We start from the raw sequence: 21,002 nt of genomic DNA, 5'->3' as shown, positions 1-21,002 counted from the left end.
TGGAGACCAGAAAGAAACAAGCCTCTTCTGCTTTGAGGTCCACAGGAATCAGGGGAAACCCTCCTAGCGCCAGAGTTGGCTGTTGCCCTATTTATATGAAATTATGATGAAGCCATTTTAATGGAGGTAACACAATAGTAGAGGACAGCTGGGCTATTTTTAAGGGCTGAAACAAAATAGCGGGGCTTATTGTTTTTTGGTCACCGTTGACATTTCCATTACGTCTCAACAGTTCACACGTTAAAAATGTGCCTAAATTTTGAATGTGCACAAATGTTTCACACATCTGTTTTCTGCTTACACCTTATAGGGAAGGCCCTCATCTTCAGGCATGTCAGCGAGAAATGAATGGATCCTCCCGATTTTCTCTCATACCTTCTTTGTGTATTTTTTCCCCACACACAAACAACTGTTCTAACTTGGTGACTGTCAGCCTTGTTAGTTTACCATGAAACCTCCTTTATATTTGGTATTCTGTGGTTAGAATACAGACTTGTGCTATTTATTTCAGTGTTGTCCCAGGAAACATCTGTACAGCAAATGCACAAGATCTGAGTGACTGGGGATTTCCTTTAAGTGCTAGGTTTTTTTTTCCATTTGTGGCATGCAGACCAGCTTAATGCAAACACTGCCATCTGCTCCAATAACAGGGAGTTCAAAGAAGCCCGTCAGGTCAGGAAAGGGCTGCAGAGTCTATGTGAATCTCTTTACTATATATTTTGGAAAGTTGTTTGTCTGGTCGATGTGCTTTTAGACACCTCTTAAGATATCGTAACCAAATTTATGCACGATGTTTCCTGAGGTGAAGGAGCAGGTTTTTGTCTATGTTTGGAAATTAGATACATTCTATTTTTAATTCTGTGAGTTATTACAATTTCTCTGAGCAAGTCACGCACTGGGTGTTGTATCTGGTAGGCTATGTATCTGGTACGTAACATCATATTGGTGACATCATAATGCACATAACCTGCTGGCAGATAAGGAGAGTCAGATCGCTATAAAGTTTACACAGAAAGCAGATGAAGAAAGAAAGAGAGGAAGTCAATTGGCGCGTGAGGAGAAAGTAAGAATGCTGGAGAAGGAGAGACGTGGGAAGAATTGGGGACATCATAAGGCATTAAAGGAAAGTGATTGGAGGAAGAGAGATGGGGGGTGGGGGGAGAGAAGGGGATAGAGGGGTGAGAGGAGGAGGAGAGGGATGAGGTTGGTTTCTTAGAATTCCCAAACAACACCGGGTACTTTCAGCTAGCTCCACTATAAATAAAAATACCTTTTAATAGTTTTAATGTGGCAAAAATACAAACATCATTTTTTTCATAGAGGATCCGCGGGCTACAGCCTCTTTAAAATCATACAGGTATGAAGATTCCTGCAGAGCATATGTGAATGTGCACAGTAAATATAGCACTTTTTACACTGTTCAGGCACATAAACACATGAGGAAGCAAAACCTATAAAGGTTTTTTTGGCTATGCATAGATTTGTGCATTATCGGTACTGAGCATTCGCCCTATTAAAATGCATGTTTATTACCAGTCATCACTCAACGTTTTAGTTGCACAGCGGAACCTTCAGCGTATGAATCTTACGTGTTAACACGTAATTTTCCAGCAAACATTTTGCGCTTTGATAGGGTGGTGGCTGACATTTTAGTATGAACGTTTGTAACTTTGTCCCTTATAGCAGCAGTTCCAGTTATGGGGGTTTTAATGTTTTCTTTTTTAATGTACCTAAACTGGAGAGCGGATCTGCGTTCCCCCCAAACTGAAGTTATTTGAGATTTTGTGTGTGTGTAACACAAAAAAAGACTATAAATATGGCCTCTGGGTGACCAATAGAAAGTCACTTTCCATAGGCTGCAGGACCGGGCTCGTCTCTGCTGCCATATTGTGTTCACCAAGAAAGTATTCTGGCCTGGTGGACAAAACAAGCTATAACTTGGGAACTGGGGGTCACCTGCGGTCAGAGCACCCCAGATAGTCTCCAAGGGGCCTCCTGGTTTAGGTAGCCAGTGTATTGCTTTAAACTAAATGGATTTACCAGCTTTGATAGTTGACATTGGTTAAGGAAACACAGTACAGAGCCAGCAAACTTTTACGTCTATTTCATGCTTTAGGACCTTTTTGCTTGGGGGTCAGCATTTGGATGATGGCAGTAAACCAGATACAATGAAAAAGGGAGCAGCTGATGGACGGGAAAGTCTCCATATTACCAGGTTTACAAACTACCCCTGAACAATGTTGTCAGAGCTCTTATACCTGTCTGATTTATATAACAAAGCGTCAGACACCAAGATGTTACCCATGAAATAGATAAGTGCTGTTGGTTCACACTGATGCTAGAAGTACCCTGAGGTCCTGGATATAGTGGGCGCACACGCATGATGGAGCGCATGGCGTCTCGCCAAGCGGTCTGTGGCCTGAGACCAATAGCGACGGGGAGGTGTTGCGGAGGTGTGGCCATGATGTCACGAGGCTGGTTCTCCCTCATTGGCTGAACCGCTCACGTGACCTGGCCGTCGCATGGCAGAAACAAAACAATGTGTTTGCGGAAGAATCTGCCATGCAGTCACGCTTCCTCGCGTGCTCGCACGCACTATGGCCGGCCCCATAGATCCCCTGTATTTTGTTACAGCCGCGCACGCCGTCACACGCGCCGTCCCTCGCACCATGGCCGCAGCCTTAGAAAGCCTTTGTGATGAGTTTTCATCCCGAGTTGCATCATTGTGCAGCATGTGAAGCACAGAGAGAGAAAGAGAGAGCTCATTATAACCATGAAGGTGGGGATCTAATCACCTGTTTGTGCTAATGTGATAGGGTCATGTATCACTCATCCAATTACTTGTGCCAATTTACAATACATCACAAGCGAAATCCATGACATTTACTGTACGCAACATTCAAGCTAGGGTGGAGACCAGCATAATAACTGTATTTATCAATAATTATGCAAATAAACATGGTGGAAGTAGCAGTAGTAGTTTACATGTTAAAGCGGCAATCCTCCCCAAATGAATTTTCTTAATTTCTCTGAATCGTGTGGGGGCGGGGGGGGGGGGAATGGGAATATGGGTGGGGGAGTGGGAATATGGGTGGGGGGGGAGTGGGAATGCGGGTGGGGGGGGAGTGGGAATGCGGGTGGGGGGGGAGTGGGAATGCGGGTGGGGGGGGAGTGGGAATGCGGGTGGGGGGGGGAGTGGGAATGCGGGTGGGGGGGGGAGTGGGAATGCGGGTGGGGGGGGAGTGGGAATGCGGGTGGGGGGGGAGTGGGAATGCGGGTGGGGGGGGAGTGGGAATGCGGGTGGGGGGGGAGTGGGAATGCGGGTGGGGGGGGAGTGGGAATGCGAGGGGGGGGAGTGGGAATGCGAGGGGGGGGAGTGGGAATGCGAGGGGGGGGAGTGGGAATGCGAGGGGGGGGAGTGGGAATGCGAGGGGGGGAGTGGGAATGCGAGGGGGGGAGTGGGAATGCGAGGGGGGGTGGGAATGTGGGGGGGGGAGTGGGAATGTGGGGGGGGGAGTGGGAATGTGTGGGGGGGGAGTGGGAATGTGGGGGGGGAGTGGGAATGTGGGGGGTGGGAATGTGGGGGGGAGTGGGAATGTGGGGGGGGAGTGGGAATGAGCATGGGGGAGGGATCCCTGGGATCTGATCCATGGTCTCACCACACCTGAGATACCACAACAAAGAATATCCAGACAAAGGTGAAACACCAGAGAAGAATCTGTGAAATGGCCCATCATGCAATTTTTCATAGATACATTTCACACTGCGCATGCACACCTCACTGCGCATGCGCAATTACTCAAAATTGCTGCCCCCACCTCCCTTTAGTGCAGCGCTCTGGCCAACAACTAACCGACAGCTCCCCCGCACCGGAAGCAGGGTAGGGGGACTCGGCTATCTAATATATATATATATATATATATATATGTAACGGGTATTCCACCCCACCCAATCTCATATATAGTGTGGGTGAGTAGAACATGTAGTGTTACCGGTGTGGTGCGTATACCTGCAGGCTCACAGGAGGTCTGAGCCTCCGCTAATGAGAGCCTGGGGTGAATCCTCTGGAACGGATCTTCTTGGTTCAGCGCCTCCACCTATGTAGGATTCTAGGGAAGTGTAGAATGACCCTACATAGGAACCCAATCAGAAACCACACACACAGTGATTTATATTATAACTAATGACTTTACTACAAATAATAATAATAACCTGTGTCCCTCTCACGAGGGGACACTGACAGTGACGTCTCGCAGGACGATTCCCCGACACCAGGTGATCCCACCCAGTGTCCCAAGAACCCCACCCAATGTCCCGTACTCCTACAGAGATAGTCACTGGGTGACTGCGCAGTCACTAAAACCTCTAGGCCTGTTGGTGCACATGTGATGACATAATACCTGCCGAGCACTCCGGTGCTCGGGTCAGCAACAAGCTTCTAAAAGGATCAGTCGAGCGATGCCTCCTTCTGGTCCTCCACTGCACTCCTTGAAACGTGGACCGCTCGGGCGGTCCCACTCCGGCACAGTCTCTGGGGACCCCAACGTGGGTCCAACCGCTTTCCGGGAACAGCAACGTGACACACCCTGCACTATAGGCCGTCCCTATAGCACAGCATCCTTAAGTGGCTTAAGGGTCAATCTCCTAGGGCATTCGGGGTTGCCTATCCTATATAGGTAGGTCTTGTACCCACCCTACTCATAATACGGGCCCTGGGCCATGGATCCCCGGACTGGTTACCGCTATGAACCCCCCCCAGTTGCCTCGTACTACGCGCAACGCCGCCCTGGGCTATGGCTCCCCGGATTGGTTACCGCTATGAAACCCCCCCAGTGGCCTCGCCACTCGCAACACGGACCCTGGGCTATGGCTCCCCGGACTGGTTACCGCTATGAACCCCCCAGCTGTCTCGTGCCACTAACTCACCTAAACGCCTGCCGCAACGCTCTGCAGACTAACCTCAACCCCCTTATCCCTTGCTATCCCCCAGCTCTGACTACCATGAGTGACAGGGTCCCTCTCTGAGACTATCCCTGGCAACACTCCCTAACCTGGGGTAATACAGGGTTAACTAGGGCCTTAGTGCAGGGAGTCTCCGGCTCCTGCACCCTACCTCCTTCCTCTGTCTGTCTCCTTGCCCTGCTTCTTCCTGACTGACACGCAGCTCCAGCCCGCCAAATGTATCTATATCCCTCCAGGGCAGTCCTGCAGCCCTATTGGCTCCTATCAGGCACCTGGTGCCTGTCTCCCTATGCCTCCTGGGAATTGTAGTCCCGAGGCCCTTACTATAACATTGGGGCCGCGTGCGCTCCTCCCCTCTGCCTACACTAACTCCTAATGGCCGTCGCAATCTCTCCCTATGCTTCCCTACTCTCGCGCGACCTCCTAAGAGCTGCCTTAGCTCCCTACCCCTATCTGCGCATGCGCGACCTATCTGGGGCTCTCCTGCCCTCGCGCGATCACTGCGCATGCGCGACTTGAAGCGCAATGGCGGCGCCCTGCTCTGCGGCCGCCGGGACCTTAGAGACGCGATCGCGGCCTTAGCAACGGCCCGATCGCGTCCCCGGCAACCGGCCGCAGGCAGGAGAAGCCGCGCTGCTCCCTGCTCCAGCCCCCACCCTTGGAAGCAGCCGTCGGGGTTTTCAGTACCCGCGATCGAGCTGCGCCAGGGAAGGGGGGTCTCCAAGGAGAAAAAGGTGACCTGGCTACACTCTCCCCCTGGTGAAACACCCAACGCCCTCGCTTGGGGAACCTCATCACATGGCACAATTTTACACAGTGAAAAATGACATGGCATAACCCGTACACTTAACAGATCGGCTGCAACATCCATGAAACCTGACACATCACACCCATTATTACCCGAGGCCAGCTGAGTATCAGCTGCTTGCTGAGACCATTTGTGGGGTGCCCCTAATTGAACATGTGGGGGTACCTCACTTTTGCGTCCATGAGCCTCCCCGGGGTAAATCTCTCGGAGAGTACACCCTAAAGCGACAGCTACTGGCTCTTCGCTACTTCCTCCCCCTGGTGGAAAGAGTAGCACAGTGTCTCTGAATTGGGCCTTTACCCGGTCATCCGCGGCAGGGATGCGGTAGACCAGGAGGCCAGGACCTTTCCCGCGGTCCACTACTTGGCGAAGGGCACGCTCCTTTCTGGGCTTAAAGGAGGCCAGTCTCCCTGGATCTTCCTTTACACAGTCCTTGTCCCTATATTTTTGCGAGGCTTCCACTGAGAAGCGAGCACTGGACAATGTCTCGGTTACACCTGGCAGGGGGGAAAGAGTAGACACCTTACCCCTGCGGTGATTCACGGTGGCCAACAGGTCCTCGGGGACGCTGTCAGTTCCCACCTTGGTGGTATCGGGACCTGCCCCCGGCACTTCTGGGGCAGTCCACTTACGCACTGAAAACTCGGGAGCGTTGGATCCTAGTCCTGGGACCACTCGCGTCGGAGCGCACGGGCTCACACTCCGCTCAGGAACCGTAGCTTTGGCCTTCTTCACGGCCACCTCCATCGGAGTCTGTGGGGAACAAGGGAGTTCCTTACCACTCGGCTGGCTGACGATGGGCTTCTCCTCTTCCGGAAGGATCGGCGGTAGACACTGGTCCACTCTCTTCTCTGGACAGCTACCTTCTAATGAGGACACCTCCACCAGGACGCGATGCAGAGGGGAGCCCCTCGCCCGGGCGACCAGACTTAAGGAGCCATCGTGCTCCGCGGTCACCTGGAGGCTCACCCCCAGCACCCCTGGGGCAGTCGACTCACCCTGGTCGTCTGTAGGTACTGGTCCCACGCCTAGGACCGATGGTACCTCTGTAGTAGGTCGGACTGACCATTGTAGGGCACACGGGCCCACAGCAGGGTCCGCAACATCGGGATACACCTTTTCCAGGGTATACGGACCCACAGCAGACTCTGTATCCTCTGCATCACCGCTGGGGTGGTTCGCCGGTAGGCGCATCGCCACCGATGGGACTTCAACCTCTTCACTGGAAACTTCTGCATGCTGGGGCACAATAGACTTCAGTAACCGCACACCGCAACATTCACAGTAGGACCACCATGTCAATGTCTCTCTAGAACAGTCACAAGTGGGGCTAAAACACTGTATGCCCATTTCTCCTTCCACCTCGACGGTCCTGAAGTCGAGGGGTCCTTGAGCCACGTTGGCTCCCTGAGCGTGGGCTTCTTGCAGGCAGGAGCATATGAAGAGAAGAGAATCTACTCCTGGCGCGCGCCAGGCCACATACACACTAGGGTGTATCCCTTGACAGTCTATCGCGGTTTCCTGCTCAGAAAGAAAATATTCTATGTCTACGACAATGCCTTCCTCCTTCTCCTGGTGAACAGAAGGGTCTAATGGCTGTTCACTGTGCTCACTCCCCCTGGTGGAATTTAAAGGAGGGGTGTGCTCTATCACTGAGTGGCTCGGGCTCTGCACTGAGTCACTCACATTGCGGGGGCGGGGCTCTGGTTTTCCCGCCAGTCCCGGATGGTTTTCTGCAAAATCATTCTGCGCCTTGGGAGCGGTATCACGTGCACGCATCTCACTTGGAGGAAGTTGCCATGGCGCGGGGTCAGCGTATACTAATGGGTAACCCTCAGGGGGACACCCGGGCATAAATAACGTGGACGGTGACTCGGACGGGCATATATCCCTTGAGGATGACACAACAAAAAGCCGCGATCTCCACGGGGACGTGGAAGCTGGCTCTAAGTCTATAAGAAGAGCGTGCTGCCATCCAGGGATCTTACGCATATGCTCATAGATCTCATCTTCAGATATATTGGCGGGAACGCCTTCTAAGGCCACCACACGGCGGGGACTAAGATTATTTATCCTCAAGGCCCAGGCGAGGACCTCGTGTCCGGACTTGACAACCATGGTGGAAAAAAATAGGACTTGGACAATTTAGAAAAAAAATGAAACAGGGCACCCCAGGTCGATCTCAGCAGCGCCTCCAAATGTAACGGGTATTCCACCCCACCCAATCTCATATATAGTGTGGGTGAGTAGAACATGTAGTGTTACCGGTGTGGTGCGTATACCTGCAGGCTCACAGGAGGTCTGAGCCTCCGCTAATGAGAGCCTGGGGTGAATCCTCTGGAACGGATCTTCTTGGTTCAGCGCCTCCACCTATGTAGGATTCTAGGGAAGTGTAGAATGACCCTACATAGGAACCCAATCAGAAACCACACACACAGTGATTTATATTATAACTAATGACTTTACTACAAATAATAATAATAACCTGTGTCCCTCTCACGAGGGGACACTGACAGTGACGTCTCGCAGGACGATTCCCCGACACCAGGTGATCCCACCCAGTGTCCCAAGAACCCCACCCAATGTCCCGTACTCCTACAGAGATAGTCACTGGGTGACTGCGCAGTCACTAAAACCTCTAGGCCTGTTGGTGCACATGTGATGACATAATACCTGCCGAGCACTCCGGTGCTCGGGTCAGCAACAAGCTTCTAAAAGGATCAGTCGAGCGATGCCTCCTTCTGGTCCTCCACTGCACTCCTTGAAACGTGGACCGCTCGGGCGGTCCCACTCCGGCACAGTCTCTGGGGACCCCAACGTGGGTCCAACCGCTTTCCGGGAACAGCAACGTGACACACCCTGCACTATAGGCCGTCCCTATAGCACAGCATCCTTAAGTGGCTTAAGGGTCAATCTCCTAGGGCATTCGGGGTTGCCTATCCTATATAGGTAGGTCTTGTACCCACCCTACTCATAATACGGGCCCTGGGCCATGGATCCCCGGACTGGTTACCGCTATGAACCCCCCCCAGTTGCCTCGTACTACGCGCAACGCCGCCCTGGGCTATGGCTCCCCGGATTGGTTACCGCTATGAAACCCCCCCAGTGGCCTCGCCACTCGCAACACGGACCCTGGGCTATGGCTCCCCGGACTGGTTACCGCTATGAACCCCCCAGCTGTCTCGTGCCACTAACTCACCTAAACGCCTGCCGCAACGCTCTGCAGACTAACCTCAACCCCCTTATCCCTTGCTATCCCCCAGCTCTGACTACCATGAGTGACAGGGTCCCTCTCTGAGACTATCCCTGGCAACACTCCCTAACCTGGGGTAATACAGGGTTAACTAGGGCCTTAGTGCAGGGAGTCTCCGGCTCCTGCACCCTACCTCCTTCCTCTGTCTGTCTCCTTGCCCTGCTTCTTCCTGACTGACACGCAGCTCCAGCCCGCCAAATGTATCTATATCCCTCCAGGGCAGTCCTGCAGCCCTATTGGCTCCTATCAGGCACCTGGTGCCTGTCTCCCTATGCCTCCTGGGAATTGTAGTCCCGAGGCCCTTACTATAACATTGGGGCCGCGTGCGCTCCTCCCCTCTGCCTACACTAACTCCTAATGGCCGTCGCAATCTCTCCCTATGCTTCCCTACTCTCGCGCGACCTCCTAAGAGCTGCCTTAGCTCCCTACCCCTATCTGCGCATGCGCGACCTATCTGGGGCTCTCCTGCCCTCGCGCGATCACTGCGCATGCGCGACTTGAAGCGCAATGGCGGCGCCCTGCTCTGCGGCCGCCGGGACCTTAGAGACGCGATCGCGGCCTTAGCAACGGCCCGATCGCGTCCCCGGCAACCGGCCGCAGGCAGGAGAAGCCGCGCTGCTCCCTGCTCCAGCCCCCACCCTTGGAAGCAGCCGTCGGGGTTTTCAGTACCCGCGATCGAGCTGCGCCAGGGAAGGGGGGTCTCCAAGGAGAAAAAGGTGACCTGGCTACATATATATATATATATATATATATATATATATATTATAAACACACACAAACACACACATATATATATATATATAGAGAGAGAGAAATGCATACATACATATATATATAAATATATATATATACATATTACACGCACACATACACTAAGTGTACGGTATGCAGCATATACACACATGAAACACACACACATAATAGATACCCATACTCCAGACACACTGACCTGAATTACATACAGATGTATAGCAGAAGTTACTGCACCCTCTGGCGCGCTCCATGTGGCTCATTCAAGACATTGGCCGCTTCACCCGTATGATCAAAGAAAGAACAGTTTCCATCCAGTGTGCAGGCTGAGTGCGTAGAGACCGGGAGGAGGACCAATAGCGCCCCATTGGCCAGAAGCAACGCCCGTTACCTCCCGGGGACCATCCCTGCTGCAGATTGCAGCAGCACTACCAGGTGTTATCGGTCCTGATCCTTGGCACTCGGGCCATCCCTTTCCCGCCTGGTCAGCCCGCCCATGCTTATTTTATATACACCAAAGTGGTCATTTAGCATCCCCATAGAGTTCAATGGTGATTTGTCCCTGAAAAAGGCCAGAGTTATACTCCAAAATGGCCAATCACACTGTGACCAGCCAAAAATCCCAAGTGACTTGAATATATTGAATGACTCCCTTAAGTGGCAGCACTTGTTATTTTCCAGTAGCTGCTTTATAACTCAGCCCTGCTCAGCCCAACTTGGGGATCGATGCTGCAGCTTAAGATGTCTCCCTAATTAGCCCGTAGTAAAACTAGCATGTACAGAATTGTATACTGTGCGATATTTCTTACTGCAGACCCTTTCCACTTTTGGCACATAAAAATAGGTGCACTTTATTTGCTACCTTAATGTGGGGTCGAGGAGTTTCGAGGCCAGTGACCCCTCCATCACTTGGCACAATAGCACGTGCTATTTACTATATGCAAATATCATATTATCAATAAGAGGTGTATTTATGGATTTCTTTTTATACACACACAATAGAAGTGGTAATAACCCCCCTCCAACCAGCTGATCATTAGCAGATAAGTCATCATTATCCCAGCTGCTGAAGTTCAGACACTGGCAGAAATAGGTACAATAGGTAGAGCTCGTTTTAACAGGTACAGCACATAACAAAACAGGTATAGTGCCTGCTAAGCAGGTACAGTACAGTTAAAGGGTATGTTACTGCTGTTTAAAGTTAGGCTTTGCGGCCTAAGTCCATGATTATACCTGCTCCGGCGGGGCGGCCGCGTGGTCGGGTGACATCATCCTCGTGATGCGAGCGGCATGTTGAACTGCAGGCAGGAGACAAGCCGGGGAGACAGGGAGGGTGGCGGAGATGTGGCCGTGAGCGGTTCAGCCTTATTGGCTGTACCGCTCACGTGACGCGCCCGTCACTCCTGAAAAACAAAATCTCCTGTCTGCTCTCCAGTCTGCCGCTTTGCAGTTCGGCGCTGTGTGGCCGTCGCGACTGGTATGTTCGCTCAATTGGATTTCTGCATTTTGTTTTTGAGCCGGTGATACGCTGCCGCCGGCTGATTTTGGTATAATCACAGCCTAACGTTACAAAGTTACTGAATATAAATAGTAAACCATAAACTATACCTATACCATATACTATACCTATACTATATACTATACCATATACTATACCTATACTATATACTAAACCATATACTATACCATATACTATACCTATACTATATACTATACCATATACTATACCTATACCTAAACCATATACTATACCTATACCATATATTATACCTATACCATAAACTATACTTATACCATATACTATACCTATACCATATACTATACCTATACCATATACTATACCTATACCATATACTATACCTATACCATATACAGCTAAACCCCGTTATAACGCGGGTCTCGGGGTCCACCCCGAGATCACCGCGTTACTAACGGGGTCGCGAGAAAAAAAAATGGCCGCCGCGCTTTAGCGCATATTCATCCCGCGGGACAGGAGATGGGAGCGGGCATGTCCCTCCGCTCCCCGCTTCCCCCTGTCACCGCGGGACAGGCCGCGGGGCAGGAGATGGGAGCGGGGATGTCTCTCCTGTCCCCGCTTCCCCCTGTCACCTCGGAACAGGCCGCGGGGCAGGAGATGGGAGCGGGGATGTCCCTCCTGTCCCCGCTTCCCCCTGTCACCTCGGGACAGGCCGCGGGGCAGGAGATGGGAGCGGGGATGTCCCTCCTGTCCCCGCTTCCCCCTGTCACCGCGGGACAGGCCGCGGGGCAGGAGATGGGAGCGGGGATGTCCCTCCTGTCCCCGCTTCCCCCTGTCACCTCGGGACAGGCCGCGGGGCAGGAGATGGGAGCGGGCATGTCCCTCCTGTCCCCGCTTCACCCTGTCACCGCGGGACAGGCCGCGGGGCAGGAGATGGGAGCGGGGATGTCCCTCCTGTCCCCGCTTCCCCCTGTCACCTCGGAACAGGCCGCGGGGCAGGAGATGGGAGCGGGGATGTCCCTCCTGTCCCCGCTTCCCCCTGTCACCTCGGGACAGGCCGCGGGGCAGGAGATGGGAGCGGGGATGTCCCTCCTGTCCCCGCTTCCCCCTGTCACCGCGGGACAGGCCGCGGGGCAGGAGATGGGAGCGGGCATGTCCCTCCGCTCCCCGCTTCCCCCTGTCACCGCGGGACAGGCCGCGGGGCAGGAGATGGGAGCGGGGATGTCCCTCCTGTCCCCGCTTCACCCTGTCACCGCGGGACAGGCCGCGGGGCAGGAGATGGGAGCGGGGATGTCCCTCCTGTCCCCGCTTCCCCCTGTCACCGCGGGACAGGCCGCGGGGCAGGAGATGGGAGCGGGGATGTCCCTCCTGTCCCCGCTTCCCCCTGTCACCGCGGGACAGGCCGCGGGGCAGGAGATGGGAGCGGGGATGTCCCTCCTGTCCCCGCTTCCCCCTGTCACCGCGGGTCAGGCCGCGGGGCAGGAGATGGGAGCGGGGATGTCCCTCCTGTCCCCGCTTCACCCTGTCACCGCGGGACAGGCCGCGGGGCAGGAGATGGGAGCGGGGATGTCCCTCCTGTCCCCGCTTCCCCCTGTCACCTCGGGACAGGCCGCGGGGCAGGAGATGGGAGCGGGGATGTCCCTCCTGTCCCCGCTTCCCCCTGTCACCTCGGGACAGGCCGCGGGGCAGGAGATGGGAGTGGGGATGTCCCTCCTGTCCCCGCTTCCCCCTGTCACCTCGGGACAGGCCGCGGGGCAGGAGATGGGAGCGGGCATGTCCCTCCTGTCCCCGCTTCCCCCTGTCACCTCGGGACAGGCCGCGGGGCAGGAGATGGGAGTGGGGATGTCCCTCCTGTCCCCGCTTCCCCCTGTCACCTCGGGACAGGCCGCGGGGCAGGAGATGGGAGCGGGCATGTCCCTCCTGTCCCCGCTTCCCCCTGTCACCTCGGGACAGGCCGCGGGGCAGGAGATGGGAGCGGGCATGTCCCTCCTGTCCCCGCTTCCCCCTGTCACCGCGGGACAGGCCGCGGGGCAGGAGATGGGAGCGGGGATGTCCCTCCGCTCCCCGCTTCCCCCTGTCACCGCGGGACAGGCCGCGGGGCAGGAGATGGGAGCGGGGATGTCCCTCCTGTCCCCACTTCCCCCTGTCACCGCGGGACAGGCCGCGGGGCAGGAGATGGGAGCGGGGATGTCCCTCCTGTCCCCGCTTCCCCCTGTCACCGCGGGACAGGCCGCGGGGCAGGAGATGGGAGCGGGGATGTCCCTCCTGTCCCCGCTTCCCCCTGTCACCTCGGGACAGGCCGCGGGGCAGGAGATGGGAGCGGGGATGTCCCTCAGGTCGCCGCTTACCTCAGAACCATGCTGCCTGCATGGAGGTTGTAGCGGGGGGTTTCTTCTCCCCACCGCTGTCCCCGGTGCTCCCGCTGCCTGCGCGGGAGGAGGGGGGGGAGCGGGTGGTGGTGCTGGTCGCGGCCCGTCTGTGTAGAGTGAGAGAGTGTGTGTGTATGTATATATGGGAGAGAAAGTGTGTGTGTGTATATGGGTGTGTGAGTGTGGGTAAGTGTCTGTGAGTGTGTGTAAGTGTCTGAGTGTGTGTCTGAGTGTGTGTGTAAGTGTGTGTGAGTGTCTGTGAGTGTGTGTGAGTGTGTGTAAGTGTGTGTGAGTGTGTGTGAGTGTGTGTGAGTGTGTGTGAGTGTGTGTGAGTGTCTGTGAGTGTCTGTGAGTGTCTAAGTGTGTGTAAGTGTGTGTGAGTGTGTGTGAGTGTCTGTGAGTGTGTAAGTGTGTGTGAGTGTGTGTGAGTGTGTGTGAGTGTGTGTGAGTGTCTGTGAGTGTCTAAGTGTGTGTAAGTGTGTGTGAGTGTGTGTGAGTGTCTGTGAGTGTGTAAGTGTGTGTGAGTGTGTGTGAGTGTGTGTGAGTGTGTGTGAGTGTGTGTAAGTGTCTAAGTGTGTGTAAGTGTGTGTAAGTGTGTGTGAGTGTGTGTGAGTGTCTAAGTGTGTGTAAGTGTGTGTGTGTGTGTGTGTGTGTGTGTGAGTGTGTGTGAGTGTCTGTAAGTGTGCGTGAGTGTGCGTAAGTGTGTGTGAGTGTGCGTGAGTGTGGTCAGTGTGTGTGCAGTGTGTCAGTGTGAGCAATGAGCAGTGTGTGTGCAGTGTGCAGTGTGTGTGCAGTGTGGCAGTGAGCAATGAGCAGTGTGTGTGCAGTGAGTGTGTGCAGTGTGTCAGTGTGAGCAATGAGCAGTGTGTGTGCAGTGTGCAGTGTGTGTGCAGTGTGGCAGTGTGAGCAATGAGCAGTGTGTGTGCAGTGAGTGTGTGCAGTGTGCAAAAAAAAAAATGTAAAAAAAAATTTTTAAAAAAAATTTTTTTTTTTTTTTTTTTTTTTTTTTTTAAAAAACGGGAGCCACGGGAAAACCGCGTTATAACCGAATCGCGGTATAACGAGGCGCGTTATAACGGGGTTTAGCTGTACTATACCTATACCATATATTATACCTATACCATGAAGTATACCTATACCATTAACTATACCTATACCATATACTATACCTATACCATATACTATACTTATACCATATACTATACCTATGCCATAAACTATACCTATACCATATACTATACCTATACCATATACTATACCTATACCATAAACTATACCTATACCATAAACTATACCTATATCATATACTATACCTATACCATATACTATACCTATACCATATACTATACCTATACCATATACTATACCTATACCATATACTATACCTATACCATAAACTATACCTATACCATAAACTATACCTATACCATATACTATACCTATACCATAAACTATACCTATACCATATACTATACCTATACCATATACTATACCTATACCATAAACTATACCTCTACCATAAACTATACCTATACCATATACTATACCTATACCATATACTATACCTATACCATATACTATACCTATACCATATACTATACCTATACATATACTATACCTATACCATATACTATACCTATACCATATACGGGCATACCCCGCTTTAAGTACACTCACTTTAAGTACACTCGCGAGTAAGTACATATCGCCCAATAGGCAAACGGCAGCTCACGCATGCGCCTGTCATCACGTCCTGAACAGCAATACCGGCTCCCTACCTGTACCGAAGCTGTGCGCAAGCGGGGAGACTATAGAGCCTGTTACAAATGCGTTATTTACATCAGTTATGCATGTATATAACGATTGCAGTACAACACATGCATCGATAAGTGGGAAAAGGTAGTGCTTCACTTTAAGTACATTTTCGCTTTACATACATGCTCCGGTCCCATTGCGTACGTTAATGCGGGGTATGCCTGTACTATACCATACAAATGGCAGAAAAATATATGGATGCGTATTTGTTTTCACTTAATTACAAAGTGAGATAAGAGTTGGTAGTAACTGTGTCTCCATTAATCCAATGTGTCCCAGTCCCATTCAGTAGAAGCGTGTAGAGGCCCCCTCTCAGAGGTGGGGGGAGGGTACTTGTGACAAGGACGGCATACAATAGGGGCATTGTATTCAGCCACAGGCTGCATTCAGATGAGGGGATTATAAATTGATGTATTTATTATTCCTTCTAAAAGGTCAGAAGATCTGAAGAAGGACGGCCTGCTGCTCACATCACCACTGAAGATGGCAGGGCAGGTTCACAGTCAAGACATTATTTAAAGCAGGGCTGGCCAACTCCAGTCCTCAAGGGCCACCAAATGGTCAGGTTTTAAGGATATCCCTGCTATAGCACAGGTGGCTCAGTCATTGACCTATCACCTATGCTGAAGCAAGGATATCCTTAAAACCTTACCTGTTGGTGGCCCTTGAGCACTGGACTTGGCCACCCCTGGTTTAGATGGACAGTCTAGTGAAGGACCTTTCCCAGTAAGCTGTAGAAGATGCTTCTCTGTGCTGGAGAAGATGTGAATCCCATTCATGTAAATAGGGCTGATTTCTTCTTCTGTGCTGGGCAGCAGCTTGACGTCATATTGAGTGGGGGCCGTATCTTCTCTATGCTGCATCTCAATAGCCTGGACCCACAAGCTTTTCTCCCCACAGAGGCACTTAACCATTGTGGTCAGGCACAGCAATCCACCCAACCAACTCCTCAATACGCTGTCCCTGTAAGTCGATCAACATACCACTTAGATTGTAAGCTCTCCGGGGCTAGGGGTCCCTTTCTCATGTTCTAGGTTTATGTTTGATAAACGTATTGTTTATTATACTGGATTAGATTGATTTTTGTTGTTTAGTGCTGTGTACAGTGTTTGCACTATATAACTATGCATATACACACAAAAACAAAAACAAGCAACATTTCAATGTAATCTGGTTCTTTTCCAATCTAATCACCCTCAAAGTAAACTTTTTAATTCTGAAAAATAAAAGCGTTTTTTTGTTGCCTGTTCTTGCGAATTTCCAGTCCTTTTTTGGCAATCTTGTACATTTTAAGACTCTTTGGACATTTTATCTCAAAAGAGATCGGTAAAAGATTGGGGATAAAAAACACCATGCAAAGCATTTGATTGCTATGGAAATGTTACAGTTTAAACAAATATATTTCAACTTCTCAATAGTTTCAATTTAAACCCCTTGTATGTACCCCTTGCTTGAAAAAGAGCCGATATGTCACCTGTTTTTCAGAGTCTCGTGGATTTGATGTCAGTCTGACTGATTTTTAGCCCCTTGTTTCTAAGGCCTATAGAGCGCGCTGTTGCGCTCCCGTGCGCGCGTCAATTACAATTGACTATGGGAGGCTGACGCGCGCTCGCACGGCCGTGAGCGGTGGTGCGGCAGACCATAGAAACTACAAGAGAATTGTATTTTCGTGCTGTCGCCGTGCCACGTGACGCTAAGAACAAATCACAGCGTGGCCTAGCGTTGTAACGTCATAGCCATGCCCCTTAGCCATTAGCGTCACCGCTTACCCTCTGCAAACGAAACACCTACTCCACGTGCACGCGCAACGCTGTGCACGCACCAGCGCGCACTATATTACAAGCCTAAGACTTCGGTAGAGTTTTACTGATAATAGTCATTACTTTTCTGGTCCAAACGGCCAACTCTTGGTCTTTTTAGGTTGACATATCTCTTCAGAGAGGTGAAGGGCTTTTACACCTTTCACATGTTTAGCACCTGTTCCCCCTGCCATGGAAGATCTGGCCACTACATGGGTGTTTCCCTGGGTACTGTAGCTCACCTGCTGGTTCAGGAGGTCTGAGTTGCTCCCTGTTGGAGTTTGGGAGCAGCAACAGGGCAGGTTTTCTTGTAGTTCTTACTGTGCAGCACCTTCATCTCATGAGGAGCCTGCGGATTGCAGGATGGTCCCCACTGGCCATACTCCTCCCCAATAACCACACAGCATATAGGGTCCATATAGGGTTTGTTGCATGTACAGGATGACATCTCCTTTCCTGGAGCACACCCCCGGGGCTTGAGGCCCCAAGAGCCCCTCCTAATCTCCTCAACCCTTTTATAGGGAAAAGGGTATACACGGCACAATAACTATCCACCTCTGAGCTCACTCAATTTGGTGAAGTGTCAGCTTTCATACCCGGGGGGAAAGGCTTGTAACCCTGCCCCATAACAGGGCAGGTCCAAGTACTGACAGGCATCACACCATATACTTGTGACCCAGTCAGAACCCTACCCAGGTATGACACTTCAACTACCGGTTTAGGCCTGCCCCTGGATAAGGCAACATAGTACCCATTCCAGGCTGCAACAGCAGGCTAGGCCCTGCGCAGGAGTTTAACCCCAACACTGCCTGCTCCTATCAGGACTTATAGTGTTGAGGCCAGTAGAAGGCTATAGCCAGGGCTACACTTGGCTACACATGCAACCCCACTTTGGGATTACTGGAGCCTTTAGGGGTTAACTGTGTGGGTTCACACAGAGTAACGCCCCGCCCCCATCACATGGTGCTGGAGTGACAAAGCAGAAGTTAAGCCCCCCACCCCCGCCTGGAGACAGTGACATCAGACTAAGCTATAAATAGATGGGGGGAAGCTTCTGGAAGGCAGATCCCAGGAGGAGACCAAGAAGAGGGATCTCACTGTGAATAGCTTATATATAGTTCATATGTTTACGATAGGGTAAGGATTCCCTTTTATTGTTTTACATCAGCAAAGTACCCTGATTATGAGTCACACAAGATGATCTTATACTGCTCCCCAGGTGTACAGAAAGACAGACTGGGCCCCACCAGCCGCAGTCCTTAGGCGTAGTCGGACCAGCCCCAACGGAGGGTTCGTCGCTGGCTCTCATCCAGATGCCCACATAGTGGCTGGCCGCCCTGAAATGAGGATCTGATAACAGAGGGAGTAATACCAGGCCCGTCGGGGGCCCGTGGATATGGGTCACTCCCAGCGATGCAGTGCAGAGGGACTCTATAGGTAACAGAGTAGTTACAAAGCCTCAGCACCTTCCTAGTGAGATGAGATGGGAGCAGCTAGGAAAGCTGTGCAAACAGTATAGGTAAAGGACCCTCAACTGGAAATACAAGATGACCTCTGTATATTAAATGTGAGACTGTGCCTACAAGATAATAAAACTGCTGTTTGAATGAATATAGTTCCTGGCGCCCATCATTTTGTACCAACGCCCAGCCTGCACACCGCCTGCACCTTGAACAAGGCAAGGCGCCCTGAGCAGCGCTAACACCGGCACTGATATAAACTCCCCAGGAGCCGGGCACAGAGGGTTACATACATATTTATATATTTTTCCTCAAACTATTAAATACACGTATGTATATATGTATTTACACAATAGACAGGCAGAAAGACAGATAGCTTAAACAGTTTTTAAAGCCAAGAAGGCAAGGATTATTCTTGATAGACAGAGTTTCTTTTCACTGCTGAAAACACAAAATGATGTATTCACTGAAATGCCCGACAAGAAAGAGTCTCGTGATAACTAACACTTCCTCACCTGGGCGCACAGAACTCCCCAGTGACTAGTCCCAAGCACTTTCTCACCTGGGCGCACAGAACTCCCCAGTGACTAGTCCCAAGCACTTTCTCACCTGGGCGCACAGAACTCCCCAGTGACTAGTCCCAAGCACTTTCTCAGTACTGCCAGAAACAAGCAAAAAATTAGGGTATTGTATGTCTTTATTTATATAGCACCAAAAGTGTGCTCAGCGCTCCACAAAGAATACAGTACGTGGAATTATAATAATACAATAAGCTCAGCAAAATCAGACAATAGGAAAGGAAATCCCTGCCCAGAAAAATATAAGAGGTATGATGGAAAACTTACAGAGACAGCAGGTGAGGGAATAAGTGCTGTAGATGGCAGTGCTTGGCCACAACGGTTGGTAGGAGTGACTGTGGGTGTGGGACAATAGCCATGAGTGCAGGGTATTGGGATGCTTGATTTGTGGGGCGAGTTTTAAGGTTAGTCAGTATTAAATCAGAAGGTTAACACCATTTACAGGAGAAGAGATGGCAGGGAGGCGTGGGTGAGATCAGGTGTATATGGCTGGGTTCAGGCTTAGGGGAGATCCCCAGCATCAGGAAGGAGTAGATAGAGGACGTGAATAGAGGATTTGTGTGGGTGTTTTTTTATTGAGGGGTAAAGAAGTTATTGGGAGAGAGGTGTATAAATAATGGTGTCGTGGGGAGTGGGGAAGTTGGAAAGAATAGAGACGTTCACAAAGGAGTGAGGAAACAGTAAACAGAAAAAGCAATAGGGAGGGCATAGTGAGACGCAGGAGGAGAGACTTAACAGTTATTGGAGGATAGGAAGAATACAAATAATCACAGCATTTAGAAAGTCAAGTTCTCACAGTTGTAAAGTTGTTGTTGTTGTGCAGAGTCAAGATCTTCCTCTAATCTTCACTTCCAATTTCAACTCCAACATTAACTCTACAGACACTTTAAATGTGACATTTTGATGTTACACAGCCATATGGCTTACAACCAAGATAGACTTTCTTAAATTCTCTGATCACATGCATTTGATTAACAATTAAGGGAGGGATTTTCCTAATCAACTCATAGAAACATACCAAAAAGTTAATTAGATTTTAAGTTCTATTGCAGTTGAAAGGAGAATTCAGCTCACAGAAATATACCTGTTTGAAGAAATGAATCAGAATGTTAGCCCAGATATTCAGAATGCATCCATGAATAAAGATATAGAAAGAAAACATCCAGAGATGATAACTTCAAAATTAACTGTACAGACACTTTAAATGTGACACTTAAGACATAGGGTCCAAACTTACAGATACCAAACATCATGGTTTAGCCAGGACAGGTCTGTAGAAAAGAAGTAAAGAAATATAGGCCAGTAATAACTGCAGACAGCATTACAAATACCCAACTACGTTAATCAAAGTCTCGGAGATTACACTTTTACTCTATTTCCAATATATTGCAGGGTCACACATACTTGTCCTGGCTTTGTTTAGCCCTTTAGAAATAGTGTAGCTTTGTCTCAGCCCGCCCATAGATCATCCAAACACATACTGTATATATTTGTGATTTTTGTTTCCATAAACTTGATTTTTTTAATTAATTGTATAGGGTGCGTATCACGCTAATTGGGTTTTGGATTAATTGTGAACAAAGGCCATCTTCCTCTTGATTGGGAAGATTTAATCTCCAATCACATAAATGAAGCTGAAATGTTTCTCAAACCAGGACAGCGCACCTTCACAGCATATTGGAGAGTGAATTTGCTCTTAAAATGGTCCTTTAGTCATGGTATCGGATACAG

The sequence above is a fragment of the Ascaphus truei genome, chromosome 4, assembly GCF_040206685.1.
Source record: "Ascaphus truei isolate aAscTru1 chromosome 4, aAscTru1.hap1, whole genome shotgun sequence".
NCBI classification, from domain to species: domain Eukaryota; kingdom Metazoa; phylum Chordata; class Amphibia; order Anura; family Ascaphidae; genus Ascaphus; species Ascaphus truei.
This window is presented reverse-complemented; position numbering follows the sequence as displayed.